This window comes from Muscardinus avellanarius (assembly GCF_963383645.1).
Source record: "Muscardinus avellanarius genome assembly, chromosome: 16".
Classification (NCBI taxonomy): Eukaryota; Metazoa; Chordata; class Mammalia; order Rodentia; family Gliridae; genus Muscardinus; species Muscardinus avellanarius.
In genome coordinates, this window is record NC_137802.1 from 41,924,061 (window position 1) to 41,940,733 (window position 16,673).

A 16,673-nucleotide genomic window follows, 5' to 3' on the forward strand; every position below is an offset into this window, starting at 1 on the left:
TTCACATATATATATGACATGTAAAACACTTTTCAGAGCTTTTGCGATTGGGTTAAACTAACGCATCTAAGAACTTAAACTAAATGATATAGAAGTGCTAATGCTATCTCCAATCCTAATTTTAAACGTATGTGAAACTCTTGCAATACATTGAAATTGAAAAACGTTCACATATATATGACATGTAAAATGCTTTTTTGAGCTTTTGCGCCTAGGTTAAACTAACGCATCTAAGAATTTATACTAAATGATATTGAACTGGTAACGCTATCTGCAATCCTAATTCTAAACATATGTGAAACTATTGCAATACACTGAAATTGAACAACTTTCACATATACATGACATATAAAACACTTTTCCAAGCTTTTTTGACTAGGTTAAACTAACACATCCAAGAAGTTAAACTAAATGATATAGAAGTGCTAATGGTATCAGCAATCCTAATTCTAAACTTATGTGAAAGTCTTGCAATACACTGAAATTCAACAACTTTCATATATATATATGACATGTAAAACACTTTTCCGAGCTTTTGCGCCTAGGTTAAACTAACGCATCTAAGAAGTTAAACTAAATGATATTGAACCGGTAAGGCTATCTGCAATCCTAATTCTAAACTTATGTGAAACTCTTGCAATACACTGAAATTGAACAACGTTCACATATATATGACATGTAACACACTTTTCCGAGCTTTGCGCCTATGTTAAACTAACGCATCTAAGAAGTTAAATTAAATGATATTGAACTAGTAAGGATATCTACAATCCTAATTCTAAACTTATGTGAAATTCTTGCAATACACTGAATTTAAACAACGTTCACATATATATGACATGTAAATGACATTTCCGAGCTTCTGCGCCTAGGTTAAAACAACGCATCTAAGAAGTTAAACTAAATGATATTGAACTAGTAAGGATATCTACAATCCTAATTCTAAACTTATGTGAAATTCTTGCAATACACTGAATTTAAACAACGTTCACATATACATGACATGTAAAACACTTTTCCGAGCTTTTGCGCCTAGGTTAAACTAACACATCTAAGATGTTAAACTAAATGATATAGAAGTGCTAAAGCTATCTGCAATCCTAATTCTAAACTTATGTGAAACTCTTGCAATAAAATGAAATTGAACAACTTTCACATATATATGACATGTAAAATACTTTTCCGAGTATTTGCGCCTAGGTTAAACTAACGCATCTAAGAAGTGAAACTACAGGATATAAAAAGTGCTAACGCTATCTGCAATCCTAATTCTAAACATATGTGAAACTATTGCAATACACTGAAATTGAACTACGTTCACATATATATGACATGTAAAACACTTTTCCAAGATTCTGCGCCTATGTTAAACTAATGCATCTAAGAAGTTAAACTAAATGATATTGAAATGCTCACGCTCTGCAATCCTAATTCTAAACTTATGTGAAACTCTTGCAATACACTGAAATTGAACAACGTTCACATATATATGACATGTAAAACACTTTTCCGAGCTTCTGCGCCTAGCTTAAACTAACGCATCTAAGAAGTTAAACTAAATGATATTGAACTGGTAACGCTATCTGCAATCCTAATTCTAAACATATGTGAAACTATTGCAATACACTGAAATTGAACAACTTTCACATATACATGACATATAAAACACTTTTCCAAGCTTTTTTGACTAGGTTAAACTAACACATCCAAGAAGTTAAACTAAATGATATAGAAGTGCTAATGGTATCAGCAATCCTAATTCTAAACTTATGTGAAAGTCTTGCAATACACTGAAATTCAACAACTTTCATATATATATGACATGTAAAACACTTTTCCGAGCTTCTGCGCTTAGGTTAAACTAACGCATCTAAGAAGTTAAACTAAATGATATTGAACTAGTAAGGATATCTACAATCCTAATTCTAAACTTATGTGAAATTCTTGCAATACACTGAATTTAAACAACGATCACATATATATGACATGAAAAATATTTTTCCGAGCTTTTGCGCCTAGGTTAAACTAACACATCTAAGAAGTTAAACTAAATGATATTGAACTGTTAAGGCTATCTGCAATCCTAATATTAAACTTATGTGAAACTCTTGCAATACACTGAAATTGAACAACGTTAACATATATATGACATGTAAAACACTTTTCAGAGCTTTTGCACCTAGGTTAAACTAACGCATCTAAGAAGTTACACCAAATGATATAGAAGTGCTAATGCTATCTGCAATTCTAATTCTAAACTTATGTGAAACTCTTGCAATTCAAAGAAATTGAACAACGTTCACATATATATGACATGTAAAACACTTTCCAGAGCTTTTTCTCCTAGGTTAAACTAACGCATCTAAGAAGTTAAACTAAAGGATATTGAACTGGTAACGCTATCTGCAATCCTAATTCTAAACTTATGTGAAACTCTTGCAATACACTAAAATTGAACAACGTTCACATATATATGACATGTAAAACACTTTTCAGAGCTTTTGCACCTAGGTTAAACTAACGCATCTAAGAAGTTACACCAAATTATATAGAAGTGCTAATGCTATCTGCAATTCTAAATCTCAACTTATGTGAAACTCTTGCAATACAAAGAAATTGAACAACTTTCACATATATATATGACATGTAAAACACTTTTCAGAGCTTTTGCGATTGGGTTAAACTAACGCATCTAAGAACTTAAACTAAATGATATAGAAGTGCTAATGCTATCTCCAATCCTAATTTTAAACGTATGTGAAACTCTTGCAATACATTGAAATTGAAAAACGTTCACATATATATGACATGTAAAATGCTTTTTTGAGCTTTTGCGCCTAGGTTAAACTAACGCATCTAAGAATTTATACTAAATGATATTGAACTGGTAACGCTATCTGCAATCCTAATTCTAAACATATGTGAAACTATTGCAATACACTGAAATTGAACAACTTTCACATATACATGACATATAAAACACTTTTCCAAGCTTTTTTGACTAGGTTAAACTAACACATCCAAGAAGTTAAACTAAATGATATAGAAGTGCTAATGGTATCAGCAATCCTAATTCTAAACTTATGTGAAAGTCTTGCAATACACTGAAATTCAACAACTTTCATATATATATGACATGTAAAACACTTTTCCGAGCTTTTGCGCCTAGGTTAAACTAACGCATCTAAGAAGTTAAACTAAATGATATTGAACCGGTAAGGCTATCTGCAATCCTAATTCTAAACTTATGTGAAACTCTTGCAATACACTGAAATTGAACAACGTTCACATATATATGACATGTAACACACTTTTCCGAGCTTTGCGCCTATGTTAAACTAACGCATCTAAGAAGTTAAATTAAATGATATTGAACTAGTAAGGATATCTACAATCCTAATTCTAAACTTATGTGAAATTCTTGCAATACACTGAATTTAAACAACGTTCACATATATATGACATGTAAATGACATTTCCGAGCTTCTGCGCCTAGGTTAAAACAACGCATCTAAGAAGTTAAACTAAATGATATTGAACTAGTAAGGATATCTACAATCCTAATTCTAAACTTATGTGAAATTCTTGCAATACACTGAATTTAAACAACGTTCACATATACATGACATGTAAAACACTTTTCCGAGCTTTTGCGCCTAGGTTAAACTAACACATCTAAGATGTTAAACTAAATGATATAGAAGTGCTAAAGCTATCTGCAATCCTAATTCTAAACTTATGTGAAACTCTTGCAATAAAATGAAATTGAACAACTTTCACATATATATGACATGTAAAATACTTTTCCGAGTATTTGCGCCTAGGTTAAACTAACGCATCTAAGAAGTGAAACTACAGGATATAAAAAGTGCTAACGCTATCTGCAATCCTAATTCTAAACATATGTGAAACTATTGCAATACACTGAAATTGAACTACGTTCACATATATATGACATGTAAAACACTTTTCCAAGATTCTGCGCCTATGTTAAACTAATGCATCTAAGAAGTTAAACTAAATGATATTGAAATGCTCACGCTCTGCAATCCTAATTCTAAACTTATGTGAAACTCTTGCAATACACTGAAATTGAACAACGTTCACATATATATGACATGTAAAACACTTTTCCGAGCTTCTGCGCCTAGCTTAAACTAACGCATCTAAGAAGTTAAACTAAATGATATTGAACTGGTAACGCTATCTGCAATCCTAATTCTAAACATATGTGAAACTATTGCAATACACTGAAATTGAACAACTTTCACATATACATGACATATAAAACACTTTTCCAAGCTTTTTTGACTAGGTTAAACTAACACATCCAAGAAGTTAAACTAAATGATATAGAAGTGCTAATGGTATCAGCAATCCTAATTCTAAACTTATGTGAAAGTCTTGCAATACACTGAAATTCAACAACTTTCATATATATATGACATGTAAAACACTTTTCCGAGCTTCTGCGCTTAGGTTAAACTAACGCATCTAAGAAGTTAAACTAAATGATATTGAACTAGTAAGGATATCTACAATCCTAATTCTAAACTTATGTGAAATTCTTGCAATACACTGAATTTAAACAACGATCACATATATATGACATGAAAAATATTTTTCCGAGCTTTTGCGCCTAGGTTAAACTAACACATCTAAGAAGTTAAACTAAATGATATTGAACTGTTAAGGCTATCTGCAATCCTAATATTAAACTTATGTGAAACTCTTGCAATACACTGAAATTGAACAACGTTAACATATATATGACATGTAAAACACTTTTCAGAGCTTTTGCACCTAGGTTAAACTAACGCATCTAAGAAGTTACACCAAATGATATAGAAGTGCTAATGCTATCTGCAATTCTAATTCTAAACTTATGTGAAACTCTTGCAATTCAAAGAAATTGAACAACGTTCACATATATATGACATGTAAAACACTTTCCAGAGCTTTTTCTCCTAGGTTAAACTAACGCATCTAAGAAGTTAAACTAAAGGATATTGAACTGGTAACGCTATCTGCAATCCTAATTCTAAACTTATGTGAAACTCTTGCAATACACTAAAATTGAACAACGTTCACATATATATGACATGTAAAACACTTTTCAGAGCTTTTGCACCTAGGTTAAACTAACGCATCTAAGAAGTTACACCAAATTATATAGAAGTGCTAATGCTATCTGCAATTCTAAATCTCAACTTATGTGAAACTCTTGCAATACAAAGAAATTGAACAACTTTCACATATATATATATATGACATGTAAAACACTTTTCAGAGCTTTTGCGATTGGGTTAAACTAACGCATCTAAGAACTTAAACTAAATGATATAGAAGTGCTAATGCTATCTCCAATCCTAATTTTAAACGTATGTGAAACTCTTGCAATACATTGAAATTGAAAAACGTTCACATATATATGACATGTAAAATGCTTTTTTGAGCTTTTGCGCCTAGGTTAAACTAACGCATCTAAGAATTTATACTAAATGATATTGAACTGGTAACGCTATCTGCAATCCTAATTCTAAACATATGTGAAACTATTGCAATACACTGAAATTGAACAACTTTCACATATACATGACATATAAAACACTTTTCCAAGCTTTTTTGACTAGGTTAAACTAACACATCCAAGAAGTTAAACTAAATGATATAGAAGTGCTAATGGTATCAGCAATCCTAATTCTAAACTTATGTGAAAGTCTTGCAATACACTGAAATTCAACAACTTTCATATATATATGACATGTAAAACACTTTTCCGAGCTTTTGCGCCTAGGTTAAACTAACGCATCTAAGAAGTTAAACTAAATGATATTGAACCGGTAAGGCTATCTGCAATCCTAATTCTAAACTTATGTGAAACTCTTGCAATACACTGAAATTGAACAACGTTCACATATATATGACATGTAACACACTTTTCCGAGCTTTGCGCCTATGTTAAACTAACGCATCTAAGAAGTTAAATTAAATGATATTGAACTAGTAAGGATATCTACAATCCTAATTCTAAACTTATGTGAAATTCTTGCAATACACTGAATTTAAACAACGTTCACATATATATGACATGTAAATGACATTTCCGAGCTTCTGCGCCTAGGTTAAAACAACGCATCTAAGAAGTTAAACTAAATGATATTGAACTAGTAAGGATATCTACAATCCTAATTCTAAACTTATGTGAAATTCTTGCAATACACTGAATTTAAACAACGTTCACATATACATGACATGTAAAACACTTTTCCGAGCTTTTGCGCCTAGGTTAAACTAACACATCTAAGATGTTAAACTAAATGATATAGAAGTGCTAAAGCTATCTGCAATCCTAATTCTAAACTTATGTGAAACTCTTGCAATAAAATGAAATTGAACAACTTTCACATATATATGACATGTAAAATACTTTTCCGAGTATTTGCGCCTAGGTTAAACTAACGCATCTAAGAAGTGAAACTACAGGATATAAAAAGTGCTAACGCTATCTGCAATCCTAATTCTAAACATATGTGAAACTATTGCAATACACTGAAATTGAACTACGTTCACATATATATGACATGTAAAACACTTTTCCAAGATTCTGCGCCTATGTTAAACTAATGCATCTAAGAAGTTAAACTAAATGATATTGAAATGCTCACGCTCTGCAATCCTAATTCTAAACTTATGTGAAACTCTTGCAATACACTGAAATTGAACAACGTTCACATATATATGACATGTAAAACACTTTTCCGAGCTTCTGCGCCTAGCTTAAACTAACGCATCTAAGAAGTTAAACTAAATGATATTGAACTGGTAACGCTATCTGCAATCCTAATTCTAAACATATGTGAAACTATTGCAATACACTGAAATTGAACAACTTTCACATATACATGACATATAAAACACTTTTCCAAGCTTTTTTGACTAGGTTAAACTAACACATCCAAGAAGTTAAACTAAATGATATAGAAGTGCTAATGGTATCAGCAATCCTAATTCTAAACTTATGTGAAAGTCTTGCAATACACTGAAATTCAACAACTTTCATATATATATGACATGTAAAACACTTTTCCGAGCTTCTGCGCTTAGGTTAAACTAACGCATCTAAGAAGTTACACCAAATGATATAGAAGTGCTAATGCTATCTGCAATTCTAATTCTAAACTTATGTGAAACTCTTGCAATTCAAAGAAATTGAACAACGTTCACATATATATGACATGTAAAACACTTTCCAGAGCTTTTTCTCCTAGGTTAAACTAACGCATCTAAGAAGTTAAACTAAAGGTTATTGAACTAGTAAGGATATCTACAATCCTAATTCTAAACTTATGTGAAATTCTTGCAATACACTGAATTTAAACAACGATCACATATATATGACATGAAAAATATTTTTCCGAGCTTTTGCGCCTAGGTTAAACTAACACATCTAAGAAGTTAAACTAAATGATATTGAACTGTTAAGGCTATCTGCAATCCTAATATTAAACTTATGTGAAACTCTTGCAATACACTGAAATTGAACAACGTTAACATATATATGACATGTAAAACACTTTTCAGAGCTTTTGCACCTAGGTTAAACTAACGCATCTAAGAAGTTACACCAAATGATATAGAAGTGCTAATGCTATCTGCAATTCTAATTCTAAACTTATGTGAAACTCTTGCAATTCAAAGAAATTGAACAACGTTCACATATATATGACATGTAAAACACTTTCCAGAGCTTTTTCTCCTAGGTTAAACTAACGCATCTAAGAAGTTAAACTAAAGGATATTGAACTGGTAACGCTATCTGCAATCCTAATTCTAAACTTATGTGAAACTCTTGCAATACACTAAAATTGAACAACGTTCACATATATATGACATGTAAAACACTTTTCAGAGCTTTTGCACCTAGGTTAAACTAACGCATCTAAGAAGTTACACCAAATTATATAGAAGTGCTAATGCTATCTGCAATTCTAAATCTCAACTTATGTGAAACTCTTGCAATACAAAGAAATTGAACAACTTTCACATATATATATGACATGTAAAACACTTTTCAGAGCTTTTGCGATTGGGTTAAACTAACGCATCTAAGAACTTAAACTAAATGATATAGAAGTGCTAATGCTATCTCCAATCCTAATTTTAAACGTATGTGAAACTCTTGCAATACATTGAAATTGAAAAACGTTCACATATATATGACATGTAAAATGCTTTTTTGAGCTTTTGCGCCTAGGTTAAACTAACGCATCTAAGAATTTATACTAAATGATATTGAACTGGTAACGCTATCTGCAATCCTAATTCTAAACATATGTGAAACTATTGCAATACACTGAAATTGAACAACTTTCACATATACATGACATATAAAACACTTTTCCAAGCTTTTTTGACTAGGTTAAACTAACACATCCAAGAAGTTACACCAAATGATATAGAAGTGCTAATGCTATCTGCAATTCTAATTCTAAACTTATGTGAAAGTCTTGCAATACACTGAAATTCAACAACTTTCATATATATATGACATGTAAAACACTTTTCTGAGCTTTTGCGCCTAGGTTAAACTAACGCATCTAAGAAGTTAAACTAAAGGATATTGAACCGGTAAGGCTATCTGCAATCCTAATTCTAAACTTATGTGAAACTCTTGCAATACACTGAAATTGAACAACGTTCACATATATATGACATGTAACACACTTTTCCGAGCTTTGCGCCTATGTTAAACTAACGCATCTAAGAAGTTAAACTACAGGATATAAAAAGAAGTGCTAACGCTATCTGCAATCCTAATTCTAAACTTATGTGAAATTCTTGCAATACACTGAAATTGAACTACGTTCACATATATATGACATGTAAAACACTTTTCCAAGATTCTGCGCCTATGTTAAACTAATGCATCTAAGAAGTTAAACTAAATGATATTGAAATGCTCACGCTCTGCAATCCTAATTCTAAACTTATGTGAAACTCTTGCAATACACTGAAATTGAACAACGTTCACATATATATGACATGTAAAACACTTTTCCGAGCTTCTGCGCCTAGCTTAAACTAACGCATCTAAGAAGTTAAACTAAATGATATTGAACTGGTAAGGCTATCAGCAATCCTAATTTCAAACTTATGTGAAACTCTTGCAATACACTGAAATTGAACAACGTTCACATATATATGACATGTAAAACACTTTTCAGAGCTTTTGCACCTAGGTTAAACTAACGCATCTAAGAAGTTACACCAAATTATATAGAAGTGCTAATGCTATCTGCAATTCTAAATCTCAACTTATGTGAAACTCTTGCAATACAAAGAAATTGAACAACTTTCACATATATATATATATGACATGTAAAACACTTTTCAGAGCTTTTGCGATTGGGTTAAACTAACGCATCTAAGAACTTAAACTAAATGATATAGAAGTGCTAATGCTATCTCCAATCCTAATTTTAAACGTATGTGAAACTCTTGCAATACATTGAAATTGAAAAACGTTCACATATATATGACATGTAAAATGCTTTTTTGAGCTTTTGCGCCTAGGTTAAACTAACGCATCTAAGAATTTATACTAAATGATATTGAACTGGTAACGCTATCTGCAATCCTAATTCTAAACATATGTGAAACTATTGCAATACACTGAAATTGAACAACTTTCACATATACATGACATAAAAAACACTTTTCCAAGCTTTTTTGACTAGGTTAAACTAAAACATCCAAGAAGTTAAACTAAATGATATAGAAGTGCTAATGGTATCAGCAATCCTAATTCTAAACTTATGTGAAAGTCTTGCAATACACTGAAATTCAACAACTTTCATATATATATGACATGTAAAACACTTTTCCGAGCTTTTGCGCCTAGGTTAAACTAACGCATCTAAGAAGTTAAACTATTGAACCGGTAAGGCTATCTGCAATCCTAATTCTAAACTTATGTGAAACTCTTGCAATACACTGAAATTCAACAACTTTCATATATATATGACATGTAAAACACTTTTCCGAGCTTTTGCGCCTAGGTTAAACTAACGCATCTAAGAAGTTAAACTATTGAACCGGTAAGGCTATCTGCAATCCTAATTCTAAACTTATGTGAAACTCTTGCAATACACTGAAATTGAACTACGTGCACATATATATGACATGTAAAACACTTTTCCGAGCTTCTGCACCTATATTAAACTAACGCATCTAAGAAGTTAAACTAAATGATATTGAACTGGTAAGGCTATCTGCAATCCTAATTCTAAAGTTATGTGAAATTCTTGCAATACACTGAATTTAAATAACGTTCACATATACATGACATGTAAAACACTTTTCCAAGCTTTTGCGCCTAGGTTAAACTAACATATCTAAGATGTTAAACTAAATGATATTAAACTGGTAAGGCTATCTGCAATCCTAATTCTAAACTTATGTGAAACTCCTGCAATACACTGAAATTGAACAACGTTCACATATATATGACATGTAAATGACATTTCCGAGCTTCTGCGCCTAGGTTAAAACAACGCATCTAAGAAGTTAAACTAAATGATATTGAACTAGTAAGGATATCTACAATCCTAATTCTAAACATGTGAAATTCTTGCAATACACTGAATTTAAACAACGTTCACATATATATGACATGTAAAACACTTTTCCGAGCTTTTGCGCCTAGGTTAAACTAACACATCTAAGAAGTTAAACTAAATGATATAGAAGTGCTAAATCTATCTGCAATCCTAATTCTAAACTTATGTGAAACTCTTGCAATACAATGAAATTGAACAACTTTCACATATATATGACATGAAAAATATTTTTCCGAGCTTTTGCGCCTAGGTTAAACTAACACATCTAAGAAGTTAAACTAAATGATATTGAACTGTTAAGGCTATCTGCAATCCTAATATTAAACTTATGTGAAACTCTTGCAATACACTGAAATTGAACAACGTTAACATATATATGACATGTAAAACACTTTTCAGAGCTTTTGCACCTAGGTTAAACTAACGCATCTAAGAAGTTACACCAAATGATATAGAAGTGCTAATGCTATCTGCAATTCTAATTCTAAACTTATGTGAAACTCTTGCAATTCAAAGAAATTGAACAACGTTCACATATATATGACATGTAAAACACTTTCCAGAGCTTTTTCTCCTCGGTTAAACTAACGCATCTAAGAAGTTAAACTAAAGGATATTGAACTGGTAACGCTATCTGCAATCCTAATTCTAAACTTATGTGAAACTCTTGCAATACACTAAAATTGAACAACGTTCACATATATATGACATGTAAAACACTTTTCAGAGCTTTTGCACCTAGGTTAAACTAACGCATCTAAGAAGTTACACCAAATTATATAGAAGTGCTAATGCTATCTGCAATTCTAAATCTCAACTTATGTGAAACTCTTGCAATACAAAGAAATTGAACAACTTTCACATATATATATGACATGTAAAACACTTTTCAGAGCTTTTGCGATTGGGTTAAACTAACGCATCTAAGAACTTAAACTAAATGATATAGAAGTGCTAATGCTATCTCCAATCCTAATTTTAAACGTATGTGAAACTCTTGCAATACATTGAAATTGAAAAACGTTCACATATATATGACATGTAAAATGCTTTTTTGAGCTTTTGCGCCTAGGTTAAACTAACGCATCTAAGAATTTATACTAAATGATATTGAACTGGTAACGCTATCTGCAATCCTAATTCTAAACATATGTGAAACTATTGCAATACACTGAAATTGAACAACTTTCACATATACATGACATATAAAACACTTTTCCAAGCTTTTTTGACTAGGTTAAACTAACACATCCAAGAAGTTAAACTAAATGATATAGAAGTGCTAATGGTATCAGCAATCCTAATTCTAAACTTATGTGAAAGTCTTGCAATACACTGAAATTCAACAACTTTCATATATATATGACATGTAAAACACTTTTCCGAGCTTTTGCGCCTAGGTTAAACTAACGCATCTAAGAAGTTAAACTAAATGATATTGAACCGGTAAGGCTATCTGCAATCCTAATTCTAAACTTATGTGAAACTCTTGCAATACACTGAAATTGAACAACGTTCACATATATATGACATGTAACACACTTTTCCGAGCTTTGCGCCTATGTTAAACTAACGCATCTAAGAAGTTAAATTAAATGATATTGAACTAGTAAGGATATCTACAATCCTAATTCTAAACTTATGTGAAATTCTTGCAATACACTGAATTTAAACAACGTTCACATATATATGACATGTAAATGACATTTCCGAGCTTCTGCGCCTAGGTTAAAACAACGCATCTAAGAAGTTAAACTAAATGATATTGAACTAGTAAGGATATCTACAATCCTAATTCTAAACTTATGTGAAATTCTTGCAATACACTGAATTTAAACAACGTTCACATATACATGACATGTAAAACACTTTTCCGAGCTTTTGCGCCTAGGTTAAACTAACACATCTAAGATGTTAAACTAAATGATATAGAAGTGCTAAAGCTATCTGCAATCCTAATTCTAAACTTATGTGAAACTCTTGCAATAAAATGAAATTGAACAACTTTCACATATATATGACATGTAAAATACTTTTCCGAGTATTTGCGCCTAGGTTAAACTAACGCATCTAAGAAGTGAAACTACAGGATATAAAAAGTGCTAACGCTATCTGCAATCCTAATTCTAAACATATGTGAAACTATTGCAATACACTGAAATTGAACTACGTTCACATATATATGACATGTAAAACACTTTTCCAAGATTCTGCGCCTATGTTAAACTAATGCATCTAAGAAGTTAAACTAAATGATATTGAAATGCTCACGCTCTGCAATCCTAATTCTAAACTTATGTGAAACTCTTGCAATACACTGAAATTGAACAACGTTCACATATATATGACATGTAAAACACTTTTCCGAGCTTCTGCGCCTAGCTTAAACTAACGCATCTAAGAAGTTAAACTAAATGATATTGAACTGGTAACGCTATCTGCAATCCTAATTCTAAACATATGTGAAACTATTGCAATACACTGAAATTGAACAACTTTCACATATACATGACATATAAAACACTTTTCCAAGCTTTTTTGACTAGGTTAAACTAACACATCCAAGAAGTTAAACTAAATGATATAGAAGTGCTAATGGTATCAGCAATCCTAATTCTAAACTTATGTGAAAGTCTTGCAATACACTGAAATTCAACAACTTTCATATATATATGACATGTAAAACACTTTTCCGAGCTTCTGCGCTTAGGTTAAACTAACGCATCTAAGAAGTTAAATTAAATGATATTGAACTAGTAAGGATATCTACAATCCTAATTCTAAACTTATGTGAAATTCTTGCAATACACTGAATTTAAACAACGATCACATATATATGACATGAAAAATATTTTTCCGAGCTTTTGCGCCTAGGTTAAACTAACACATCTAAGAAGTTAAACTAAATGATATTGAACTGTTAAGGCTATCTGCAATCCTAATATTAAACTTATGTGAAACTCTTGCAATACACTGAAATTGAACAACGTTAACATATATATGACATGTAAATCACTTTTCAGAGCTTTTGCACCTAGGTTAAACTAACGCATCTAAGAAGTTACACCAAATGATATAGAAGTGCTAATGCTATCTGCAATTCTAATTCTAAACTTATGTGAAACTCTTGCAATTCAAAGAAATTGAACAACGTTCACATATATATGACATGTAAAACACTTTCCAGAGCTTTTTCTCCTAGGTTAAACTAACGCATCTAAGAAGTTAAACTAAAGGATATTGAACTGGTAACGCTATCTGCAATCCTAATTCTAAACTTATGTGAAACTCTTGCAATACACTAAAATTGAACAACGTTCACATATATATGACATGTAAAACACTTTTCAGAGCTTTTGCACCTAGGTTAAACTAACGCATCTAAGAAGTTACACCAAATTATATAGAAGTGCTAATGCTATCTGCAATTCTAAATCTCAACTTATGTGAAACTCTTGCAATACAAAGAAATTGAACAACTTTCACATATATATATGACATGTAAAACACTTTTCAGAGCTTTTGCGATTGGGTTAAACTAACGCATCTAAGAACTTAAACTAAATGATATAGAAGTGCTAATGCTATCTCCAATCCTAATTTTAAACGTATGTGAAACTCTTGCAATACATTGAAATTGAAAAACGTTCACATATATATGACATGTAAAATGCTTTTTTGAGCTTTTGCGCCTAGGTTAAACTAACGCATCTAAGAATTTATACTAAATGATATTGAACTGGTAACGCTATCTGCAATCCTAATTCTAAACATATGTGAAACTATTGCAATACACTGAAATTGAACAACTTTCACATATACATGACATATAAAACACTTTTCCAAGCTTTTTTGACTAGGTTAAACTAACACATCCAAGAAGTTACACCAAATGATATAGAAGTGCTAATGCTATCTGCAATTCTAATTCTAAACTTATGTGAAAGTCTTGCAATACACTGAAATTCAACAACTTTCATATATATATGACATGTAAAACACTTTTCTGAGCTTTTGCGCCTAGGTTAAACTAACGCATCTAAGAAGTTAAACTAAAGGATATTGAACCGGTAAGGCTATCTGCAATCCTAATTCTAAACTTATGTGAAACTCTTGCAATACACTGAAATTGAACAACGTTCACATATATATGACATGTAACACACTTTTCCGAGCTTTGCGCCTATGTTAAACTAACGCATCTAAGAAGTTAAACTACAGGATATAAAAAGAAGTGCTAACGCTATCTGCAATCCTAATTCTAAACTTATGTGAAATCTTGCAATACACTGAAATTGAACTACGTTCACATATATATGACATGTAAAACACTTTTCCAAGATTCTGCGCCTATGTTAAACTAATGCATCTAAGAAGTTAAACTAAATGATATTGAAATGCTCACGCTCTGCAATCCTAATTCTAAACTTATGTGAAACTCTTGCAATACACTGAAATTGAACAACGTTCACATATATATGACATGTAAAACACTTTTCCGAGCTTCTGCGCCTAGCTTAAACTAACGCATCTAAGAAGTTAAACTAAATGATATTGAACTGGTAAGGCTATCAGCAATCCTAATTTCAAACTTATGTGAAACTCTTGCAATACACTGAAATTGAACAACGTTCACATATATATGACATGTAAAACACTTTTCAGAGCTTTTGCACCTAGGTTAAACTAACGCATCTAAGAAGTTACACCAAATTATATAGAAGTGCTAATGCTATCTGCAATTCTAAATCTCAACTTATGTGAAACTCTTGCAATACAAAGAAATTGAACAACTTTCACATATATATATGACATGTAAAACACTTTTCAGAGCTTTTGCGATTGGGTTAAACTAACGCATCTAAGAACTTAAACTAAATGATATAGAAGTGCTAATGCTATCTCCAATCCTAATTTTAAACGTATGTGAAACTCTTGCAATACATTGAAATTGAAAAACGTTCACATATATATGACATGTAAAATGCTTTTTTGAGCTTTTGCGCCTAGGTTAAACTAACGCATCTAAGAATTTATACTAAATGATATTGAACTGGTAACGCTATCTGCAATCCTAATTCTAAACATATGTGAAACTATTGCAATACACTGAAATTGAACAACTTTCACATATACATGACATAAAAAACACTTTTCCAAGCTTTTTTGACTAGGTTAAACTAACACATCCAAGAAGTTAAACTAAATGATATAGAAGTGCTAATGGTATCAGCAATCCTAATTCTAAACTTATGTGAAAGTCTTGCAATACACTGAAATTCAACAACTTTCATATATATATGACATGTAAAACACTTTTCCGAGCTTTTGCGCCTAGGTTAAACTAACGCATCTAAGAAGTTAAACGATTGAACCGGTAAGGCTATCTGCAATCCTAATTCTAAACTTATGTGAAACTCTTGCAATACACTGAAATTCAACAACTTTCATATATATATGACATGTAAAACACTTTTCCGAGCTTTTGCGCCTAGGTTAAACTAACGCATCTAAGAAGTTAAACTATTGAACCGGTAAGGCTATCTGCAATCCTAATTCTAAACTTATGTGAAACTCTTGCAATATACTGAAATTGAACTACGTGCACATATATATGACATGTAAAACACTTTTCCGAGCTTCTGCACCTATATTAAACTAACGCATCTAAGAAGTTAAACTAAATGATATTGAACTGGTAAGGCTATCTGCAATCCTAATTCTAAAGTTATGTGAAATTCTTGCAATACACTGAATTTAAATAACGTTCACATATACATGACATGTAAAACACTTTTCCAAGCTTTTGCGCCTAGGTTAAACTAACATATCTAAGATGTTAAACTAAATGATATTAAACTGGTAAGGCTATCTGCAATCCTAATTCTAAACTTATGTGAAACTCCTGCAATACACTGAAATTGAACAACGTTCACATATATATGACATGTAAATGACATTTCCGAGCTTCTGCGCCTAGGTTAAAACAACGCATCTAAGAAGTTAAACTAAATGATATTGAACTAGTAAGGATATCTACAATCCTAATTC